The sequence below is a fragment of the Phoca vitulina genome, unplaced genomic scaffold (genome assembly GCF_004348235.1).
Source record: "Phoca vitulina isolate PV1807 unplaced genomic scaffold, GSC_HSeal_1.0 scaffold14, whole genome shotgun sequence".
In the NCBI taxonomy this organism is placed as follows: Eukaryota; Metazoa; Chordata; class Mammalia; order Carnivora; family Phocidae; genus Phoca; species Phoca vitulina.
In genome coordinates this window covers 29,766,259-29,788,296 of record NW_022589717.1, presented here as the reverse complement: position 1 = coordinate 29,788,296, position 22,038 = coordinate 29,766,259, and positions in this window count along the sequence as shown.

Genomic DNA, 22,038 nt, shown 5'->3' with positions numbered 1-22,038 from the left:
AATACACAATCAAAACTTCTAGAAGAACAGAATCCCACACTAAGTAAAGTCTACTGAAAGTAGAATTTAAATTTATATGATTGGTAAAGGGAAAGAAGTCCTAGATACAAAACAGGAAAGGGGACCAGAGAAAGTAGATGATACAGTGAGGTCCTACTTATAAGTACTTTGCAAAAAAAAAAGAGAAGAGGGGACTCTAGAGCCATGAATCTAGGAAAGCTATCCTGTTCTGCCACCACTCCACACAGTAACTTCCTAAAATAAGAGGTCCCATCTCAGTAAAGCATGAGCAGCAGAAAATAATTGCAATATAAAATATATTGTAAGCAAACAGACTAGTTCTCTGAATGATGTGCCAGTGTACAGTGGAGACACATCAGAAAATATGGCGAAAAAGATCAAAGAAAATTGTGACTTAATATCTCAAAACTAGCTAAAGGAAATTAAGAAAACAATAAAAACTATAAAGGTTGTGTAATCAATCAGAAAAGTTCAGAGATAAAAAAGACTAGCCGAGAGGAAGACATTAAGTGAAAAACAGTTCAATGAACAATTAAGAATAGAAGAAAAAATTCAGAAGACTAGACTGGAAAGAACAAAAAGTTAATAGACATTAATGAAACTATAGTAAGTGAAATAGAAAAATGGAAAGGAAAAAATGAAAAACACCAAATGGAATTGAAAAAATGAGTTTTAGAGTTGATAGATTTAGCAGAATGTAAAAAATGATTTAACACATGTCTAAATGTAATTCCCAAAGAGGAAACTAAAGAAATGAAACAGAACAAACATAAAAACCATAATTTAATAAGGCTTTCCACACAAAATCCAAAATTTGAATCTACATATTAAAAAAGGTGTACCATATAAAAATCAACAGACAGCAGTTAATAACAAGATATATTTTAAAAATCTCTTAGCTTCAAAGAGAAAGAATATATCCTTTGGACCTCCAGATAAAAAAGCCAAGTTACAGGGAAATAATGTAATTGACTTACTTTTCAATAGCAGTATTTTAAGCCAAAAAACTGTGGGGTACTGTTTTTAAAATACTTGAAGATAATGGAAGCCAAAAATGTGTACCTACCTAAACTTATCTTTAAGTATATCTGTCTTGAGGCTATGAATATGCAAAACCTCAAGGAATATTCCTGAAGGATCAACTAGGGAATGAATTCAGACAACTGAGAAATACTGGGGAAGGTTCACCATAAGGACATTAAATATATTTAACTATAGAGTCGATGGTAGATGTAAAGGTGGTAGAATAGTATATATTTAATATATGTCCTCACAATAGAAATAAATTGCAACTACAAAAAAATGGAGGCAAAAAAAAAAAGTATATGGGAATAGAATACTTGCTAATTGCCTTATAGATACCAGGTGGGGGTAAAAGTTATTAAAATTAGAAAGAAGATGAAATTTAAAAGAAAAAAAAGAAATTAAAGGTAAGAACAAATTAATGAGTTAGAAAAAGAAGTAAACAAAAAGAAATCTACAGAGCTTATGAATAAATAAATTGGTTCTTTAAAAATCAATTAAATCAGTTACGTAAATTGAGAAAATACAAAACAATAAAATAGTATATGAAATAAATAATATACAAAATAAGAAATAGCAAAGAGGGAATAATGATAGTTGTCAAAAGAAAGGAAGTTAAATCAAGAGACACTTTTCTCCACAACTCTACACAAATTCATTTGAAACCCTAAAAGAAATAGCTAATTTTCTAGGAAAATATGATTTGCCAAATTTGACCCTATTAAACATACAGAATCTAAACAGAACAAATTTAAAAAATGAAATAAAGATGTAAAGAATCTTCCCACAGATAGTTCTATAGTGAAGTTTTACCAAACCTTTAAAGATCAGATCATACAAATACTATTTAAACTATTCCAGAGCACGGAAAATAATGAATATAGAATTGATGTCAAAACCTAAAAATATCGCACAAAACATAAAACTGTAGCCTATTCCCATTTATGAACAAGTATGGAAAATTCTTAAAACATTAGCCAAAAGTTAAAAAATAATGCATCATAACATCAGGAATTTATTTCAGAAAAACAAAGATAATTAAATTTTAAGAAATTTTCATGTTCTAATTGCTTTTATGTTTAATTGTACAGATTAACTTCTACAATATTGGATTATGGTGGAGATATAAGGCATATTGTCTTTCTCTTGGCTTTTGCAGCAAAGAATAAATAGAATTCATCAAATTAATAGAGCTATGAAGAAAAAAATAATACAAAAATGTTCTTTAATGGCAAAAGGTGCTTAACAAAATTTATGTAAAGAATACTCAGTAGTCATTAATGGATACATCCTTATAATAGATACTTCTTTAAAATGATATAATGGTATGTAACCCAAAACTGGTATCTTCCCCAATGAAGATACATTAGACCCTTTGCTGCAAAAGCCAGGAATAAGACAATATGCCTAGTTATCTCCACCAAAAGCTAATATTGCAGAAATTAGAAATCAGTCTGGACAACTAAACAAGAAAGCAGTTAGAAACATAAGAATTTGAAATAACAAGGTTAAAACTACTTTATTTGTATATACTATCTTTCTGAAAAATTCAAAATAATTGATGGAAAACTATATAGACAATGAAAGGATTCAGTAAAGTTGGAAGATACAATATTAATATGCAAAAATCAAATCAATATTCTTCACATATATGAACAATAATCAATTAGAAGATGAATGGAAAAGAAAATTTCATTTATATCAGAAAAAAAATCTAAGTAAAATCTTAACAACACCTAATATCTATGTGAAGCAAGTTATAATATCTCCTGGAGGACACAGAGGAGACTTAAATAGATGTTTTGGGGTTTGTTTGTTTTTGTTTTTTAAAGATTTTATTTATTTATTTGATAGAGAGACAGAGAGAGTACAAGCAGAGGCAGCAGCAGGCAGAGGGAGAAGCAGGTTCCCCGCTGAGTAGGGAGCCAGATGTTGGACTCAATCCCAGGACCTGGGATCATAACCTGAGCAGAAGGCAGCCACTTAACCGACTGAGTCACCCAGGCATCCCTAAATAGATATTTTTGAATAGATTCAATGCTGAAAAGATGTCAATTGTTCCTAAATAAATTTACAAATTTAACCTGATCCTAATACCAATACCAAATTTTTCTGGAATTAAATAACTTGATTATACAGTTTATTTGGATGAATAAACAAGAAAGCAAACAAGAATAGCTAGGAAACACTGAAAAAAAATGTGTGTGTGTGTGTCTGTGCATGCAAGTGTTTATGCATGCACTAACCCTATCAGATCTAAAATTATATCACAAAGTTTATAATTCAAATGGGGTGGTATTGGTGCATGACTAGATAGACTAATAGAACAAAATAGAAAATCCAAAATGAATCCAGGTGCATGAAAAGCCTTCCTGTAATGATGGATTAGCTTGTTATATAGCAACTGCCCTGCTGAGAATAAGTAAAAAGCTGAGTAATAATAAGAAGGAAAAGAAAAAGAAACAGTTTTGTGTTTCATGTGTGTAAGAAGCATCAGAGAACTGCCAAGGTAGTGAAGACTTGAGAAACCATGACTCTGGAGAGAACAGAAACACAGAGAGGTATACCTGATGTACTGTGTCTCAGACCCCATAGAGGCTGAGTGGAAAAGGTCAGCTGCAAGATCGAAAGATTAAAAAGTGCCACTGGCAATTTTATGGGGACAAAAATTAGAGTTAAAGTCCAATCGTGGAGGACAGGCTCTGGTAAATACACCAGCCTATTATAAATTGGAACTCCCAGAAACCTACCACAGGAGTAAGAGTAAATCAGAAAAAACAAGCCCTCATGAAGCCTGTAGCCAAGCTTTGAATAAAATCAATTACATATTTGCATATGGTGATCTGCCCCTACTCTCACTGCTTGTCAAAAGTAATATTTAGTCCTCTATAGAGAATAAAATTATTCTGAAACTTTGTGATTATTCATAACAATATCTGTCATTGAATCCAAAATGGCTAGGTGTACTGAGAAAAAGGAGACATGGCCAAAGCTAAAGGAAAAAATATGATAGAGACACAGGAGATTCATATACTGGCATTATCCTATGTGGACTTTAAAATAAGTGTTCAAGAAATTGGATGCCATATGGAGAACTTCAGGAGAGAACTGGACTATAAAAAACTATAAATCAGGGAAAAAAAACTTTTTAAACTATAAAAAAAGGAAAAGGAAATTCTAAACTATGAAATACTACTGCCACTTCACGCCCTCTAGGGTGGCTATAATAAAAAAATACAGATAATAATAAGTGTTGGTGAGGATGTGGAGAAATTGGAATTCTCATATACTACTGATAGTGATATAAATAGGGCAGTCTCTATGAAAAACAGTCCAGGAGTTCCTCAAAAGTTAAATATACATAGAGTTACAATAAGGACCCAGCAATCCCACTCCTAGGTATATACCTAAGAGAAATGAAAGTTATGTTCATACAAAAACTTGTCTGTGAATGTTCATAGCAACATTATTCATAATAGCCAAAATCAATTAACTGATAGATAAACCAAATGTATAGCTACACAATGGAATATTATTTAGCAACTAAAAGGAACTAAGTACTGACATATGCTACAGCACAGATGAATTTGAAAACATTATGCTAAGTGAATGGATTGTCACAGAAGACCACATAGTGTATGATTCTATTCATATGAAATGTCCAGAATAGGCAAATACATACAGACAGAAACCAAAATAGTAGGGCCTAGGGCTAGGAGTATTTGGAGAAGATGGGGAGAGCCTACTAATGGGCATGGGGTTTCTTTTTGGAGTCAAAAATGTCCTAAACTTGATTGTGGTAATAATTGTACAGCTCTGTGAATGTACTAAAAACCACTGTATTGTCCATTTTAAATAGGTGGATTATATTGTACATCAATTATACCAATAAAGATTGATACAATAATTATTAAATACAATAACTGATTATTAATTGTTAAAAATTACTAAAAATACAATAATCAAAATAAAGAACTCAGCAAGTATGTTTAACAGATTAGACACAGATGAAGAGAGGATTAATAAATTAGAAGATAAATCAAAAGAAAACATACAGACTAAAACCTAGAGAAATGTTTGGAAAATATTGAAAAGAGATTAAGACATGTGTGGAACATGGTTTAAAAGATCTAACATGTGTATAATTGGAATCTCAAAAGGAGAATGAAGAGACTAGGCCGGAAGCAATATTTAAAAAGATGGTGGCTGAGAATCTTACAAAACTGACATTAAATCACAATTCAGAATGTGCTACAAACCCCAAACATGATAAGAAAAAAAAGAAAAGAAAATTATGACTAGACACATCACAGTAAAATTTCTATAAAACAAAAGGAAAAATACTAAAAAGATTCAAAGAGAAATGACAAATTATCTTGAAAGAACTAATTGCATATGGAAATATAACACGATCAAGGCAACCCATCAGATTAGTGAAGAAAAGGAAGAATTTCTTGGTAAGTGGGGTGGGGATAACTGGAGAGCCACATGGGAAAAAAAAAGATTGATCTATTCTTCATACTACACACCAAGATAAGCCATACAAATAAATACAAGTAAACACAAGAAGGAAACCTGAGTGTATACTTTTATAAGCTAAAAGTGGAAAAATCTCCCACAAGAGTCAATATCTAGAAGCAATAAGGGAAATGAGTGATAAATTTGACTGAACAATTTGCATGGCCAAAAAATCTCTAAACCAATCACAATGTTCAGGAGGATGGATTCGCTGGCTCCATGTTCAAGCTTGTGGTAAGAGAGGTAAGGACATGTGATGGGTAAGCACCTGACAGAGAAAGGTCAGTTCCTAAAATGAACAGAAGTCTATCACCATAACACCATGAATTAGATGCTGTTTTTCACATTGCATGCTCACTTTGCAAATATACTTTTTTGGCTAAACCATGAATTGGCCAGTTTTAAGTGGTATTTCACAGGGTAGAGTTTGCTTGTATACTAAGTGAAAGGTAAAAAAAAACTTATAATGTAAGTAACTGAATCTTCATTTGCTCTTTGAAACTGGATTTCTCTTCTTCATTTTAATTACCTTATTTCCTTTCCTGTCATTTCTAATCTGTCACTTATTTTTTTCTCTTCAGGTAATGTAATAGACATAATTTGTCTGTTGTTAGACTATTAAAGTAGTTCTCAACAATGAGACAAAATCCATTGGACTTCATTTTATAAAGTTTTACTTTTTCTAATCTAATTTATTTAAAAATATAGATTCTCCTTCCTATGTAAAAACTCTGGGAAATCCCTGTACTACATGCTAATTACCAAAAGCATATGTGCTTAATTTTATGAAATGGACAAATTGAAAGTAATGAAAATAAAAGGCTTCAGATGATTGTCAGATGATATAAAAGGGAAATATATTAACCTTTGTGAACTTAAATAAATAATAGCTAAATTTTATTGAGTGTTCATTATATGCCAAACATTTTGCTAAATGTTTTATGTGTGCTCTATTTTGTTTAATCTTCAAAATAACCCTTTAGGGTAGATACTAATATGGTCCCTTTTTACCAATAAGGAAACAATGGCTTAAAGAGTTAGTAATTGGTAGAGCTTGGAATCCAACTCACTGGTGTTACTAGAAGCTCTTCTCTTAGCCCCTTCACTACATTACCTCATAATTTAAAGTTCCTTAAGAATGTCTAAGTTTGTTTGTTTATTTTAATTTAAATTCAATTTAGGTAACATATACTGTATTATTAGTTTCAGGGGTAGAATTTAGTGATTGTCTAAGGTTTGTTTTTTTTTTAATCATAAACTTCTATTGGCTCCATTTTAAAAATCCTTTAATATGTGCAAATCACGTTCAACAAACAACAAATGAGCCATATGGCAATTGGACAGGTAGTTTTCCTATATTGGGATCTGCAGGCAATTCCTAATTTAGGAATTATTTTACCAGACACATACTAAGTATAATTCTTCTGATTCTCACCTTTTGTTACATACAAAGAAATTTATTTTAAAAATAGGACCAATGATATTTCTGAACAAAGGCTGTGAACGTTTGCACATTGTTTCAGTCTCCACTGCAAGCAAATAGCAACAAGAGATAAAATGTTTTAAGCAAAAATAAAAGGAAAAAATGACATAGGTTCAAAAACAAGATAATCCTCTCCATGGCAATATCTAGTAAAGTTGAACATGTTGCATCCCACAAGTTGGTTAATTCCACTTCTAGGTATATATTCTAGAGAAACATCTCCCAAGATACTGAGCAAGAATAAAACATAAACTCAACAGAAGGGCGTGGCTGAAGTTTGGGCTTGCTCTATCCAGGAAGTAGTCATTACTAGACACGGACATTCAGGGAAGTGCTAAAAAGGGTCTATGTGAGTTGAGAATCATTACTAGTTGTGATTAAAATGCCCGGGGCTGCATCAGGCTGCTGAACTCCTTCACCCCATAAAAGGATGGGCAAAGATAGGTTGCTGATCACCTGGGATTTTGGCTGTTAGTAAGCTGGGGAACTTGAGAACCTGAAGGTAAGTACCCAATCTCATGAGTAAGAACTGAACCAATCTGCCCGCACCTCAGTGATTATTCTACAACGTCCCAATATTACTGACAGTAGTACCACTTTGAAAGTCACCGGGGATCTGGTTCTGGAATTAGCATACCCATTAATGTCAAGAATAATAGAAAGATCTCTTACATGACTATTCTAAAGTGCACCTGTAGCTGTATATAATGCAATAGGACTAAAGAAAAGAAGTAAGAGGTACACGTCTGGAAAGAAAAAGACAAAAGAATCTTTACTTACAGACAATACCACTCTCCAAACAGGGATTCTATATGTAAATTATTAGACCTACTAGAGAATTCAGCAAATTTGTGAATACGAGATCAGCATCAAATATCACTAACATCCTTATATGGCATCAATAATTGATTGAAATATGTAATAGAAGAAAATCTCACTCATAATAACAATGAGGACTATACAAAACCCAAGAATAAATCTCACAACATCTTGAAGACATTTTGAAAGTTTTTAACAATATCGTTGCAGGAAATAAAAGACCTAATTAAATGAAGGCATGAATGGAAGGGGAGACTCAATAATTTGAAGATGGTAATTCTCTATGAATTCATCTACAAACTCAAAGCAATTCAATCAAAAGGCCAGTGTGCATTTCTGTAGAATTGGGCAATGCAATTAAAAAATTCATACAGAAGAGAAAAGATCCAAGAATTATGGAGCTAGGACTGAAGAAAAAGATAGGATGGGGAGGAAGGAGTCACTTTTCCTACCAGATATAAAGAGATGGAATAGAATGGAGAGGCCTAGGAATAAAAAATATGCATGGAAATCTCATATGAAGATGGTTTGCTAAATTAGGAAAGGTTGGATAATTTAATAAATGGTGCTGAATTAATAAGTTATTTGTATAAAAATGAAATTGAATCTCTTCCTCTTACATACAAAATTAAAGTAAAAATTAAAACTTTGAAACTTTGAAAAGAAAATATAGGAGAATATGACTAGAGTAAGGAAGACTTCATTAAACAAGATACAAAACACACAAACACAAGAAAAAGACAGATAAATATAATTACTTCAAAACTAGGAATGAGGATTGAAAAAAGACACTATACAATCAAAGTTATAAAAGAATCCATAGTCCAGAAGAAGGCAGTTACAATCTACATATGAAAAAAGGCTTGATATCCATAACTTGTACCGTTAATAAGAAAGTAATAGTTTAATAGAAAAATGGGCAAGGAAAGGAAGCTCGTATGGTCAATAATCATATACAGCCTCGATGAGATATACTATTACACCCCAATCAGACTGGCAAAAATAGAAAAATCTGACAGTAGTAAATGCTGGTAAGAATGTAGAGAATCAGGAACTTTCATACGATGTGTGTGGAAATTTTATAGTTTTCATATACTGTTAGTTGTCATAACCATTGTGGAAAGCAATTTGGCAATATTTAGTAAAGTTGGAGATATTCTCTCTGACAACCTAGTTAATTCCATTTCTAGGTATACTTTAGAGACAATCTCTCTTATGCATGTAAGGAGACATATAATAATGTTTATCACAGGACTGTTTCTAAAAGCAAAAACTGGAAACAACATAATTGGCCTTCAAAAGGAGTATTGACAAATACGTGTGGTATATTCATAATGCTAATCGCTAAAATGAGTGAGCTAGAATTATTTGTTTCAATATGAATAAGTCTCTAAAACATTATATTGCAGAGTAACAAATATCAGATGATATACTTACATAAAAAGCTTAAAACATGACAAAACAGGGCTATATAAATTCTCTATCGCTGTATGCATATGTAGTATATGTGTAGCATCAGTATAAATATATGCTTAGGAAAATAAACAAATTCACACTGATGCTTACCATCGGAGGAGAGAGGCCCTGGGTCTTCAAATGTGTTTGTAATATTTTACCACTTTGAAAAGTCTGAAGCAGATCTGGCGAAATAGTAAAACTTTCACAGAGCTGGGTTGTTAGTAAGATTTTTAAATTGAAAACATATAGCACTGATTACAAATATCAACATCACATAAAAGGATTTTCCTTTAAAAGCATGGCTTTATCTAAGTTCACACTTCGACTTCGAACTCGCAAAAAACTGATTTGTCTTCTAAAGGACAGTGCTTTCTCCATGCAAACTGCAGCAATGAATCCAAGCATTCAAGAGCTGTGGAAAATTTTTTGGGCAGTATGCTTTAATCAGCATCTCCTGCCAATGATTTTTCTTTTCTTTCACATTACAAAGAATGCCAGTAGAGCGAACGCAATCATGGAACTGCGCAATATTACTAGGGGCGAACCACAGAACCTGAGAACTGCCGGGGCTTTTTAAATACACATTTTAATTTTGAGCAAAAGAGTCCCTTGTTTCTGTGATGAATGTGATGTGGCATTTTCTGATTGGCAAGTGACCCATAGAAAGCACCCAGGGAATAATCATGTCACAGTCCAATTTCGTAATTAAGTGTAGTTTTGTTTGTGGCCTTAATTGCATTTGTTGGAAGCTGAGTCCTTGATTTCCCAATCACGTCTGTGTTTTTACTTGCCCTGTGTAAAAAATGAATAAGAGGAGGTACGTCTCCAAAGCAATCCAAATCTGGGAGATTTGTTTGGTAGGGATAGCAGCAGAATATTTATCTCATTATGTAGCTGCCGTCGTCCTCCCGGGAAAAAGCTGAGGCTTCGTATCATGTGGGCATTTTTACTATAACCGGGAATGTGTCCTGTCAGCTAAATGCTGCTCACCTGATACTTCTCCCTAAACTCTGGCACCTCCATGAATAAATGGGCTGCCTTAAGGGTCTAGCTCCTTGGTCCAGCATTATAGAGAGAGATGTTTCATCCTAGCACGACCGTCACTTTCGCTTTCCCTCCAGAATGACGGAAAGAGGTTTAAAAATATGAGAATGTATACGAAAGTGCTTTGTATGCTGGAAACTATTTTACAAGTGTCAGAAAACCATCCTGGATGTAGGGAAGCATCACATTTATGGAACTCCATGTCCCTTTCCTTTTAAAGGAAAAGGGATGCCTAGCGGCTACTGGCCCTTTGGAGCATGAGGTTTCCTTCAAGGAGAGGTGGCTGGAACGAAAGGGTATGGTATTCACCATGTCCAAGCAAGCCCCAATTTTCTCACGAGGATGAACTATCCCAAGCCCACAATCAGAGTCTGGCAAGCGGCAGGTTCCCAGTGTACCCGTGCTGATTCCGAAAGCATTATGCCGCGCTAACGAATGTGTGGGGACGGGTGGAGCGAGGAAGAGCCCGTCCGCAGCTGAGCAGGGCAGACTGGGTGCGGAGACAGCTTGGCTCCACCTGCAAACCGCTTTGTGTCCACTGTTCACAAGCAGCTCTGCGGACTGACGTCCTCCCCACCCCCACAGCTCCCCACCTCCACATCGGCCTTTCCGAAGCTCTTTTCTAAGAAGGAAGCAGATTGTTTTGAGCAAGAAGAGGAAAACAAGTGATACACAGCAGAACCTTCTGCCATACCATGGAAGATAGCGCAGCTGGAGGAAGATAGGTAATACTGGTTAAGCATTAAGTTGCCTGCGGCGGAGGAGGGACGGAGTCTAAGAGGAAACATTTGTTCACCTCTGTACCCTGTGAAGTGTGTTGTGATGCCATTTGACAAGCCAGTTCAATCATGTAAGTTCATTTACTTAATTAACTCCTCAAGAAGACCCGTTCTCGAAAGTGATGTCATTTTTCCTTAATTGAGACATAAATGAATGCATCAAGATTCAGAGGAGGCTGCCCTTCTGAAATGCTGGTACCTAACGGAACACAGGAAAGGCCCCCTGTAAGTCAAGGTGAAGACCACAGAATGTCCCCTGAGTGACGACAGGCTATTGTCGATGCACTCACTCTGAATGTCTTCTAGGACAATACCTTTGGACAATAGGAGGCGGTAGTAAATACTCATTTTCATTTCTCTGAGACTTATGTGGCCAAGGAATGAGCCATGGAATGTGTCTTACCTCCCCGCCCCTCCTTGGCCGATCCTCCTTCTAGAGCAGCACTCAGGTTGCTTCCCACCTGCCTCTACTCTTTCCTCCACCTGAGACCACCCTTCCTTGGACATTCCATTTTCAACATGTGAACAGGGACAGCACACAGTCAGACCAAAGCAACAACGTTGACAATTTATTTTCACTGGAAAGAAAAGATCATCTTAAAAGTCCATAATGATCTGTGATTCAACAGTCTTACACAATTCACAGCGCTCACCATAGCACATACCCGTTATACGCGAACAATGAATCATGGAACACTACATCAAAAACTAATGATGTAATGTATGGTGATTAACATAACATAATTAAAAAGAAGTCCACAATGATCATAACGGTTGTCATTGCCATTGTTGTTCATTGTAAGGGGACAATTAGAGATAATAAGTTGATTTAAGATAATTTAACAATTCACGTTTTCTTCATTTAGTAGAATATTAGTTAATAATATAAAATTGTTATCTCTTAGGAACAATGATAATAATGTATGGAATTTTTCTGACAAAAGGCAGTATTATATAAAAGAGCAGACTTCCTTATGAGCTGTGTCACCTGAGCAAGTTCTTAACCTGCTGGGCCTTAATTCCCTCAGTAGTATGATCAGGACAATAATAACACCTTCCTCATAAGGTTGTCAAACCATGTAAAACACTTGGGACAGCGTCTTGCTCATAAGTGCTCCATCAACATTATGCTATCTTCTTTAAAGGAGCATTAACTTTAAGTTTATTCATTTATTTTTAAAGATTTTATTTATTTATTCCAGAGAGAGAGAGAGCATGTGTAGGGGAAGGAGCAGAAGGAGAGGGAGAAGCAGGCCCCCCGCTGAGCAGGGAGCCCGATGCAGAGCTCGATCCCAGGGTCCTGGGATCATGACCTGAGCTGAAACCAATAGTTGGATGCTTAACTTATTGAGCCACCCAGGCACCCCTAACAAGTTTAGAAGTAAAAACAGAATCTATAGGAACATCGGCATCACATATGCCCGATATCTTTCTCTCATGGCAGTCAAGCCACTTTAGAAGCCAATGATTTCTGTGGGGTCTGAAGTTTGACATTTAATAATGTCAAGTGGCCTCTTATCAAAAGACTCTCCACGGTAACTGTCACTAGAATTTGCCCACATCTGGTAATACACATGAGCACTCCACTAGCAAATATATTTACAGAGAAAGCATGATACGTTGAATCTTTTCTTTCATCTAGGAAGACCACTTCTCTAGATTTGATCATTTTTAGTGAGAAACTACAGACATTCTTGTAGAGAGGTAAGGAAAATTTTTACAGGGTTGCAAATTCCTCAAGGAACAGAAATGGTATATTGCTTGAAATATAGTCAAAAGCTGATTTTGCCACAATTTGAACTTCATTGATATATTATAATACTGCATAAATATAAATATAAATAAATATATTTATTAATATATAATATAAATATAATATTTATAATAAATAATATAAATATATAACTATAAATATATTATAATACTGCCTAAAAGAGTTTTAAATACTCATCCTAGGCTCATCTATAGGCTTGACCCTATAGAAAAAGTAAGAAAATTTAGAAAGATACACAATTTTAAAAACAATTTTGTTCACATTTTTGTGTTTTTGATCTGTCAGCTTTTTCGATCCCCAAAATATTACTATCAAGAACTTTCCTTTTCCTTAGAAAAAAAGCAAAGAATGCTATGGGAGTAAATAAATAAAGTTGTCAATAGAAACAGCTAGAAATTCTAGAGAAGAAACCTGATTCATGATGCCAATTTTTAGTAGGGAATTTTTAAATATATTTTTTCCCTACAGTTTCCCCATATTACAAAATTACTTCTTCTATTTGGTGGACCTTCTGAAGAAATAATCTATGCATCTCTTCTTCTGTCCCCCCACCCATTCCCTTCCCCTTGGCCAGGGAGACGGCTGGAAGGAGCACAGTTTGGGAGGACAGCTAGGAACTATGGTACAGGTCCCACCCTCTAACTTCATGGCCTGATGCAATCACTCAGCCTGTAAACCTGGTTCCTCAACTTAAAATTAGGGGTGGAGAGTAATGATCTTCAGGAGCCCTTCCAAATGCTCACATTCTATAAACATAGTTTTTAGAAGATGTAATTAGCTGTTCTATGCCCGCTACCATAGGAATATTTGCCCTTGAAAGGTGTTTTTGTTTTTGTAACTGCATCTACCTGAGATGGAGCCCAGCCTACACAATGAGGAGGCCCCTCTTGTGGGTCTTCCTTTCTAAATACTCCCAGCTTCTTAGAATAATGGAGCATAATACCCCCCCATGAAAGCAGCAGCGCCTGAGGGCAGATACCTCATGGAAGGACAAAGAAGGATAAACAGCATTTTGATGTCAACAATTTGTTGTTTTTACAATTATTTTTATTTACAGAGTTTAATATTTTCAGCACAAAATTTCAGCCCAGCATAAGGTAGAAGCACTTGAACCTAAAAAGCTGCGTGATATTTACAAACCTCTAGAAGTGTGCCCCAGGGTGCTTTGGAAACTCCCAAGCTCCCGACACAGCCTCAGAGAACTAAGTGACCCGTTCAAGTCCCAGGCACAGTGAAGGAGAGAGCCTTCTGCCGTGACTCCTCTGTCCCTGCATTCCTCTAGCCTGGGGGACTGGGAACACCGAGGTTCTGTGATTTCTACCCTTTTTCTGTAACTGGACTCTCATTGGCTTCCCCTTGGTCATACCCATCTTGTACTCCAGCTCTAATGACATTATACCGATCTTGCCCTCAGGTGCTCTTCTGAATTCTAGCCGGCTCTGAGGTGTGTCCCTGTCCACCACATTTTCATAGCTTCCTGAAAAAAATGGTGTCAATTCCCAGGAGTTTGGGTAACTGTGCTTTTACCTTGGCAGTCAAACCGTTCAGCTATTGTAAGCCTCTCTCTGAGGCTTTGGTCTGAAGCTGTCTGATTCTTGATGTCTATGCTACTCTGTTAAAAGAGCATGAATCACAATGAGGGCAGCCCCACAAATTGTAGTGCGGGTATGAGATGCCGGGCTCCGTGTGAGGTCTGGGGGTACAGTAACAAGAAAGAAATTGTTCTTGTCTGAAGTTGCTAACAGTCTAGGCCAGCATTCTCTGTCTGTGGCCTCAAGGTCATCAGAGTCTCCTGAAAAGCCACATGTACTCCTGGCCTTTTCAACCATCAGTTCCGGAATTTGAGAGGTTTTGTTTGTTTTTGCCTGTGTCTGTTTAGCCTCTTTTCTTGAGAACATAGCACACACTGTCTGCTTACCAAACATAATTCAATGATCAATTGAGATTGGAGTTTTGTCTGACTTCATTGGAGAAGATCCCACTGTTTAATGAGGGCATGGTCATTTTCATTTCTTTTTAATCTGTCACCCTTTAAAAAAAAATACTCTGTACAGTAGACTTGCTTTACATTATTAAAATGTTGTAAGTCGTTTGATACATTGTCCCCAGATGGGAGATGCAAAAGAGGGTGTTTGCCTGCAATTCATCTTCCAAAACTTAACAGACAAGTTGGGTAGAAAAGAGCAACAGAGTCTTCCAATTCTCTGGATGTATTTATTTAATTCATCTGCTTGCAAAATATTTCTGTATCTCATTTTTAAAAATATTATCCCAGGAAGAGAGTGACGAAGAGAGTTATAAAATTACCATTTTATACATGAAGAAACTAAGGATTGGTGAGTCAGAGGGTCCCCTGGGAGGAACAGGTTTATCAGCAGTGGTGTCGAGCCCAGGGACAGGAACTCTGGCATGGGTAAGAAAGGTGTGACGGGTGTCTTTCCAGTTCTGCTTCTTGATCCTGCCCACTTTTTCCTTGTCCATCCCATGGGCTTAGTGATCTGAGTGGCCCTTTGTTTCCTGGGTCTGTCATCTAGACATCCAAACAGTAAGGCTCTTAATCATTTTTTCATCACATCTGCCAACTTCTACATGCAGCCCCAAGGGTACATTGATCATTAGGCCCTTCCCATTCCCTGAGAAGGTGGTCAGACCCAAGGGAGAGCTCCCAGAGATGCTCTGAAACTCTGTTCTCAACATTATTCTCAGGGACCTGAGGGATGGGGGACTCCATAGAACTTGGAGCTTCTGTGCCTCTAAGTGCAGGTAAACTCAGTAAAGCTCATCTACATCAAAGCCAGACAAAATTCTTACCTTCAGGAGAGAATCCAACAAGGCTCTGGGGCAGGGCAGTCCTAGATGGGCACAGTTACGTCCATCTCCCTTGAGCCTACCATTGACGTCAGCCCAGTGAGCTTACCAGCTACTGCCTCCTGAATGCTCAGCCCCTATCTATTGCCCCTTCATCCCTGGTTGCCATGGGGGAGGAGGAGGTGGAGAGGATAAGCCTAGAAACAGGTCTGATACTGACCAAAGGACACAGCTTCCAGAAAGAAAAAATAATTTGGATTGTGTATGGGAAGTAACAAAGCAAAAGAAGGATGAATTGATCTAATTATTACCTAAAATATCAGAGGATCTCACAAAAGGTTTCTTTGTTCATTGCTCACTTGGAGTTCAGGGACCCAAGAATAAATGACCAATATATCACAGTCTGACAGGGTCCAACCTACCATCTGATGAAAATGAGTATCTTTGCTCACAATGCTTGGACTGTTTAACATAGAAATGAACATATTTTGCTGTTAACATAAATCCTTTTCTTCATCTTACTTTGCCCTTTGTCATTGTGGGGGTGGAAAGTAGAAGCGGGAAAAGGATTCAGGACATTTAAAGGGAACAGGAGGTGAGGCAAACCATCCAGGATCTAGGCTGGCATCCTTCAGCTCCTAGATCCATTCAACAGAGGTCACCCTGTATTTCCTTTGCCTGCTCCCCAGGGCTGGGATAGGGACGGGATCCCATGTGGAAGCCAGTTAGGGGGTCCCTGCCACCCCGTGTAAGAAAATAAACCACAAATCAACAGCAGGAGATTTGCATTCAAGCAAGGAGATTCTTTGAATAGTTCCCAGTCCCGTTATGGAACCGAGTACTTCAAAACCAGATGATTTCGTTTGTGCTGATCTCTGGAGGAGAGGTAGGAGAAGACACGTGACTTACCACATTCTGAGGGATTTTCCAAAGCTTCTTTATCAACCATGCGTGTATACATGACTCTTTTTAAAAAGTCTGCAAACTCTTAAACAGTATGACAAAGGCAACATCAACACTGACCAGTAACTTCATCCTTTTAACCCACTAGACACTATACAGTGCAATTTTCCAAACATTTCTACCAAAGGAATTGCTTAAACATTGGGCAAATCTCCCAAAGAGCAAGGGTTGCTAGTTTTAGTGAGGCCCAAGTGTCCAGGATCTGGCTGGCTGTGTGTGAGCCTGGGTCTGTTTTTTCTTCTCTCCATTCCAAATATCTATCACTCCCAGGCACACAGCCCACTGCGTGTGGGAAGTACTTCAAGGGATCATGTTCTGTGATCATCCTCACCCTCACACCAATCTTTCCAAGGAATGGTAGCCAAGGAGATTTTAAAAAGCACCTCAGTGGAGAGACCACATAAACTCAACTCTCAAGGCAGATGGCCACCATAGTGAGAATTAGCTTCGCAAGGGCAGAAAATGCAAGACAGTCACACAGCTCCACAATCCTGTTGACTCGCTCCTATAAAGCCTTTAGGCCATGCCAGAATTACAGAGAGGAAGAGTTGGGTTTCTCTGCAGCTCTCCCTGGGAGTGCACTGTCAAAAGGGACCAGAGTCTTCTTAGGTTGAAATGGGTACTTAATTGAAAGATTGGATGGTAAGAAAGCCTAGAAGTAGAAAGGAAGCTACCATTTGGTGATGGTGCTACTAAGGTCGAGGTATCTAGAAAGTGTGATAGTGTGACAGGATTATGTTTCTTCACTGATTGCGGCCTGGTGAGTTGTGAGTAGGTCTCACACTTATTTTCCTATAGTGGTAGCTTGATAAGAGTGAAGAGGAAATGAATGGCAAAGAGTCCTACAATAGTAGTGGGTCCTAGAGGGCTCTCTGCTCTAAGCCACTCTTTAAAAAGACAAAACATAGTGGTGATTTTTGGTCAACTGCAAGTGTGCTGAATGTCACTGAATTGTACACTTAAAAAGGGTTAAAACGGTAAATGTTATGTTACGTACATCTTACCATAATAAAATAAAAACATGCAAGTATGTAGAAATGAGACCATCTCAGGCAAAGCATGAGATGTTTTAGAGACCAAATGAGAGAACCAGAGGGCTCCATTCAGTTTGACTTTGGGAGCTGGACCAGAAGCACAAAAGAGCTCATTCTGGAGCCACAGTAATTGTAGGAGATGAATACTTTTTTTTTTTTTTTTTTTTTTTTTTACTGATGTAAATCATCCCCTTTAGTTTTTGTTATGATAGAGATGGAAGGTAGAAGTAGGGCCTAGGATTCAGAGCCATCACTAGGGGGCAGATAGGGCTGCCAAGAAGATGTCTTCAAAAGAGTTCACCTGTTCTTTACTAAATTATAAAACAAAGGTAAATCCAAAGCTATTTCCTCTGCTTAGCAGGAGTTCCTTGGGTAGCCTTTATACTTGATTTTCTATTATTTCTATTATTCTATTATTCAAGGATGATTGCTATCTGGTAGACTGGGCTGGGTGAGAGACCAAGAAGCTTGTTCTGAGAGCAGGAATACCAGGAGACTGGACCCAGGTACAGCAAGTAAGCCTAGATAGACACATCACATGGGAGTCATGGGTCCAGAAAGCAGGGCCATGGATATCAGGAAAGGGGCCATAACTGAGGCAGGAAAGTCACAGTGAAACAGGGTTCCCAAACCAAGACCTGTTGCCCAGGAAAGGGTCGAGAACATCAGTCCAACTTACTGAGAAGGCAATTCTCAAGTCCTGGAAAAACTGTAAAGGATATTGAGAGTTAAGAGAAACTTGGACAAAGGAAGTATCCTCAAAAAATTAAAAATAGAGCTACCCAATGACCCAGCAATTGCACTACTGGGTATTTACCCCAAAGACACAGATGTAGTGAAAAGAAGGGCCCATATGCACCCCAATGTTCATAGCAGCAATGTCCGCAATAGTCAAACTGTGGAAAGAGCTGAGATGCCCTTCAACAGACGAATGGATAAAGAAGATGTGGTCCATATATACAATGGAATATTATTCAGCCATCAGAAAGGATGAAAACCCAACTTTTACATCAACATGGATGGGACTGGAGGAGATTATGCTAAGTGAAATAAGTCAAGCAGAGAAAGTCAATTATCATAGGGTTTCACTTATTTGTGGAACATGAGGAATAGCATGGAGGACATTAGGAGAAGGAAGGGAAAAATGAAGGGGGGGAAATCGGAGGGGGGAGAGGAACCATGAGAGACTATGGACTTCGAGAAACAAACCGAGGGTTTTAGAGGGGGGTTGGGTGGGGGATGGGTTAGCCTGGTGATGGAGGGCACGTACTGCATGGAGCACTGGGTGTTATATGAAAACAATGAATCATGGATCACTACATCAAAAACTAATGATGTATTGTATGGTGACTAACATAACATAATGAAATAAAGTAAAATTAAGGAAGTATATGTGCTAGTTAATAGTAGCAAAGATTACATCCATATATGGAGCAATAACTACGTGCCATGCAAAGTACTGAGCAAGACACAATTATTCTATTTAATCTTCAAAGCACTTCAGTGAAGGTATCACTGCTCCTATTTTGCACATAAGAAAACAGGTTCAGGTTAAGAGAAGATACAGTTTGACTGGTAGGACCTCTCATAGTTTTATTTGAGGGAGAAGCAACCTTATCCTATCCTTCTTAGTGATTTTCAATGGGTGGCAAGAGTGAGACCACTTCAGCATTTTGACCTGGACCATCCTTTCCTATATAAGACGATTCCATCATTACAGGATATTTAACATCCATGGTTTCCATTCATTAGATGCCTATGGATTCCTATCCCTACATTGTCAATTATGTCACCAGTGAATAGAAACAGTCTTACTTCTTTTCAAATGTATATGAATTTTCTTTTCTTTTGTTTGTTTTGTTTTGTTTTTGTTTTGCTCTGTTTTGTTTTTGTTTTATTGCAATAACCAGAGCCTCTAATACAAAGTTGTTTAGAAATAATGAGAGGGAACCTTCTTGCTTTGTTACTGATCTTAAAGGGAAAGCATTCAGTCTTTTACTATAAAGTATGATGTCAGCTGCAAATTTTTTAGATGCCCATTTATCAGGTTGAGAATGTCTTCTTCTATACTTAGTTTGCTGAGAGTTTTTTAGTCATAAATGGGAGTTAAATTTTATCAAAGCTTTTTCTGCATCTGTTAAGATAATTGTGTGGTTTTCTGTTTTAGTCTGTTTACATGGTACATTACACTGATTGTAAAGTTAAACCAAAGTTGTGTTCCTAGGATAAACCCCACTGATCATAATGTATTATTATTTTTTTTATATATGGCTAGACTTAGTATGTTAAATTTTCATAAGAAATTTTGAGTCTATATTCGTAAAAGAGATTAGTTTTCTTTTAGTGTATACCTCTGGTTTTTGTATCATAGTAGTGATATTCATAAAATGTTTCTTCCTCTTTTTACTTCTCAAAGAGTTTAAATATAAATCTGGCATTATTTCGTCCTTTAATATTTGATAAGATTCACCAGCTTAGCATGTGGGCATGAAGTTTTCTTTTTGGAATGTTTTTAAGCTATATAATTTAATTCTTTTAGTTATGTCAAACTAGTGAAGCATATCTATTTCTTTTAAATAGAGCCTTAGTAGTTTGTTCCTTCTTTCAAGAAATTTGTCCATTTCATCTAACTTATTCAATTTATTTGGTTTAAGCTGTTAATAACATTTCTTTAATATTAATGCCTGTAGGATTTGTAGTGATGTCTACTCTCTCATTCTTGACATTGGTAATTATTCTCTCTCTCTCTTTCTTTTTCCCTTGAACAATGTGAATAAAGCAGAGTTTCTCAAACTTGGTGCTATTGACATTTTGGGTCAAATAATTCTCTGTTGTGCGGAGCTGTCTTGTGCATAGTAGAGTTTGAACAGCATCCCTGGCATTTACCCACTAGATGCTAGTAGCAACGACACCCCTCCCAATCCTGTTGATCGAAGATGTCTCCAGACGTTGCAAAATGTCCCCTGGTGTGAGGAATCACCACTGGGCTACAAGTTTGTAGACTTTTGTCACATTAATTTTTAAAAATATATATTCTGGTTTTTTATTCCATTGTTTTCTGCTCTTTATAATTACCTTCCTCTTATTTACTCCGGGTTTCATTTTTTCCAGCTTCATTAGTTTAAGATCTTCCTTTTTTTACTAATATAAGCATTTAATGCTATATATTTCTCTCGGCACTGCTTTAGCTGTGTCTTATAAATCTTGTATGTTATGTTTTTTTGTTTTCATACAGTTCACATTGTTTTATAATTTCTTCTTGGATTTCTTTAACCTGGGGGTCTTAGTCTGTTCTGGTTGCAACAAAACACCATAGACTTGGTGTCTTATAAACAACAATATTTTTTTCTCACAGTTCTGGGTGCTGGAAGTCCAAGATGAGGGAGCAAGCATTGCCGTGTTCCTCTGATGAAGGCCCTCTACTACCAACTCTCTGTGTCCTCCCAGGGCTGAAGGAGCTAGAGATCTTTCTGGAATTTTTTCTAAGGGCACTAGTCCCTTCATGAGGACACTGCCCTCATGACCTGATCACCTCCCAAAGCTCCACCTCCTAATACTATCACATTGGGTATTAGGTTTTCAACATATGAATTTTAAGGCAACACGAACATTCAGACCATAGCACAGAGGTTATTTTCAAATATTTGGAAACAATGACCAATACCTTCCTGTTATTGATTTTTAGTTTAAATTCATTGTGACAGCCATATTTTTTATTATTTCAATTTTTAAAAAGTTCTTGAGACTTGTTTTTATCCCAGAATATATAGTCTATTTTAGTGAGTGCTCCATGTGCACTTGAAAAAAATGTGTATTCTGCTGGTGTTTGGTGGAATGTTCTTCAAAAGCCCTGTCAGTTTGGTTGTATTCTTAAAGTCTTCTGTAATGCTACAAATTTTCTATGTATTTGTTCTATTAATTAACAAGAGAGAATTGTTATAATCTCTGTATAATTGTGGACTCATCTATATCCCTTTCTAGTTCTACCAATTTTTGGTTCATGTATTTTAAATTTCTGTTATTATGTACATACACATTTGTAACTTACCATCTTGATGAATTTACCTTACTAAGCATTATGATCTTTATCTTGATAATAGTTTTCATTCTGAAGAAGTCTACTTTGTTAGATATGACTACAGCCACTATAGTTTTCTTATAATTAGGTTTGTATTTTATAGCTTTTCTCCATCTCTTTACTTTTAAACTATGTGTAATTTTATATTTTCAGTGGGTTTCTTACAGACAGCATATGGTTGGGTCATGCTTTTTTAAAAATCAAAACTGACAATCTGTGCCTTTTAATTGGAGTGT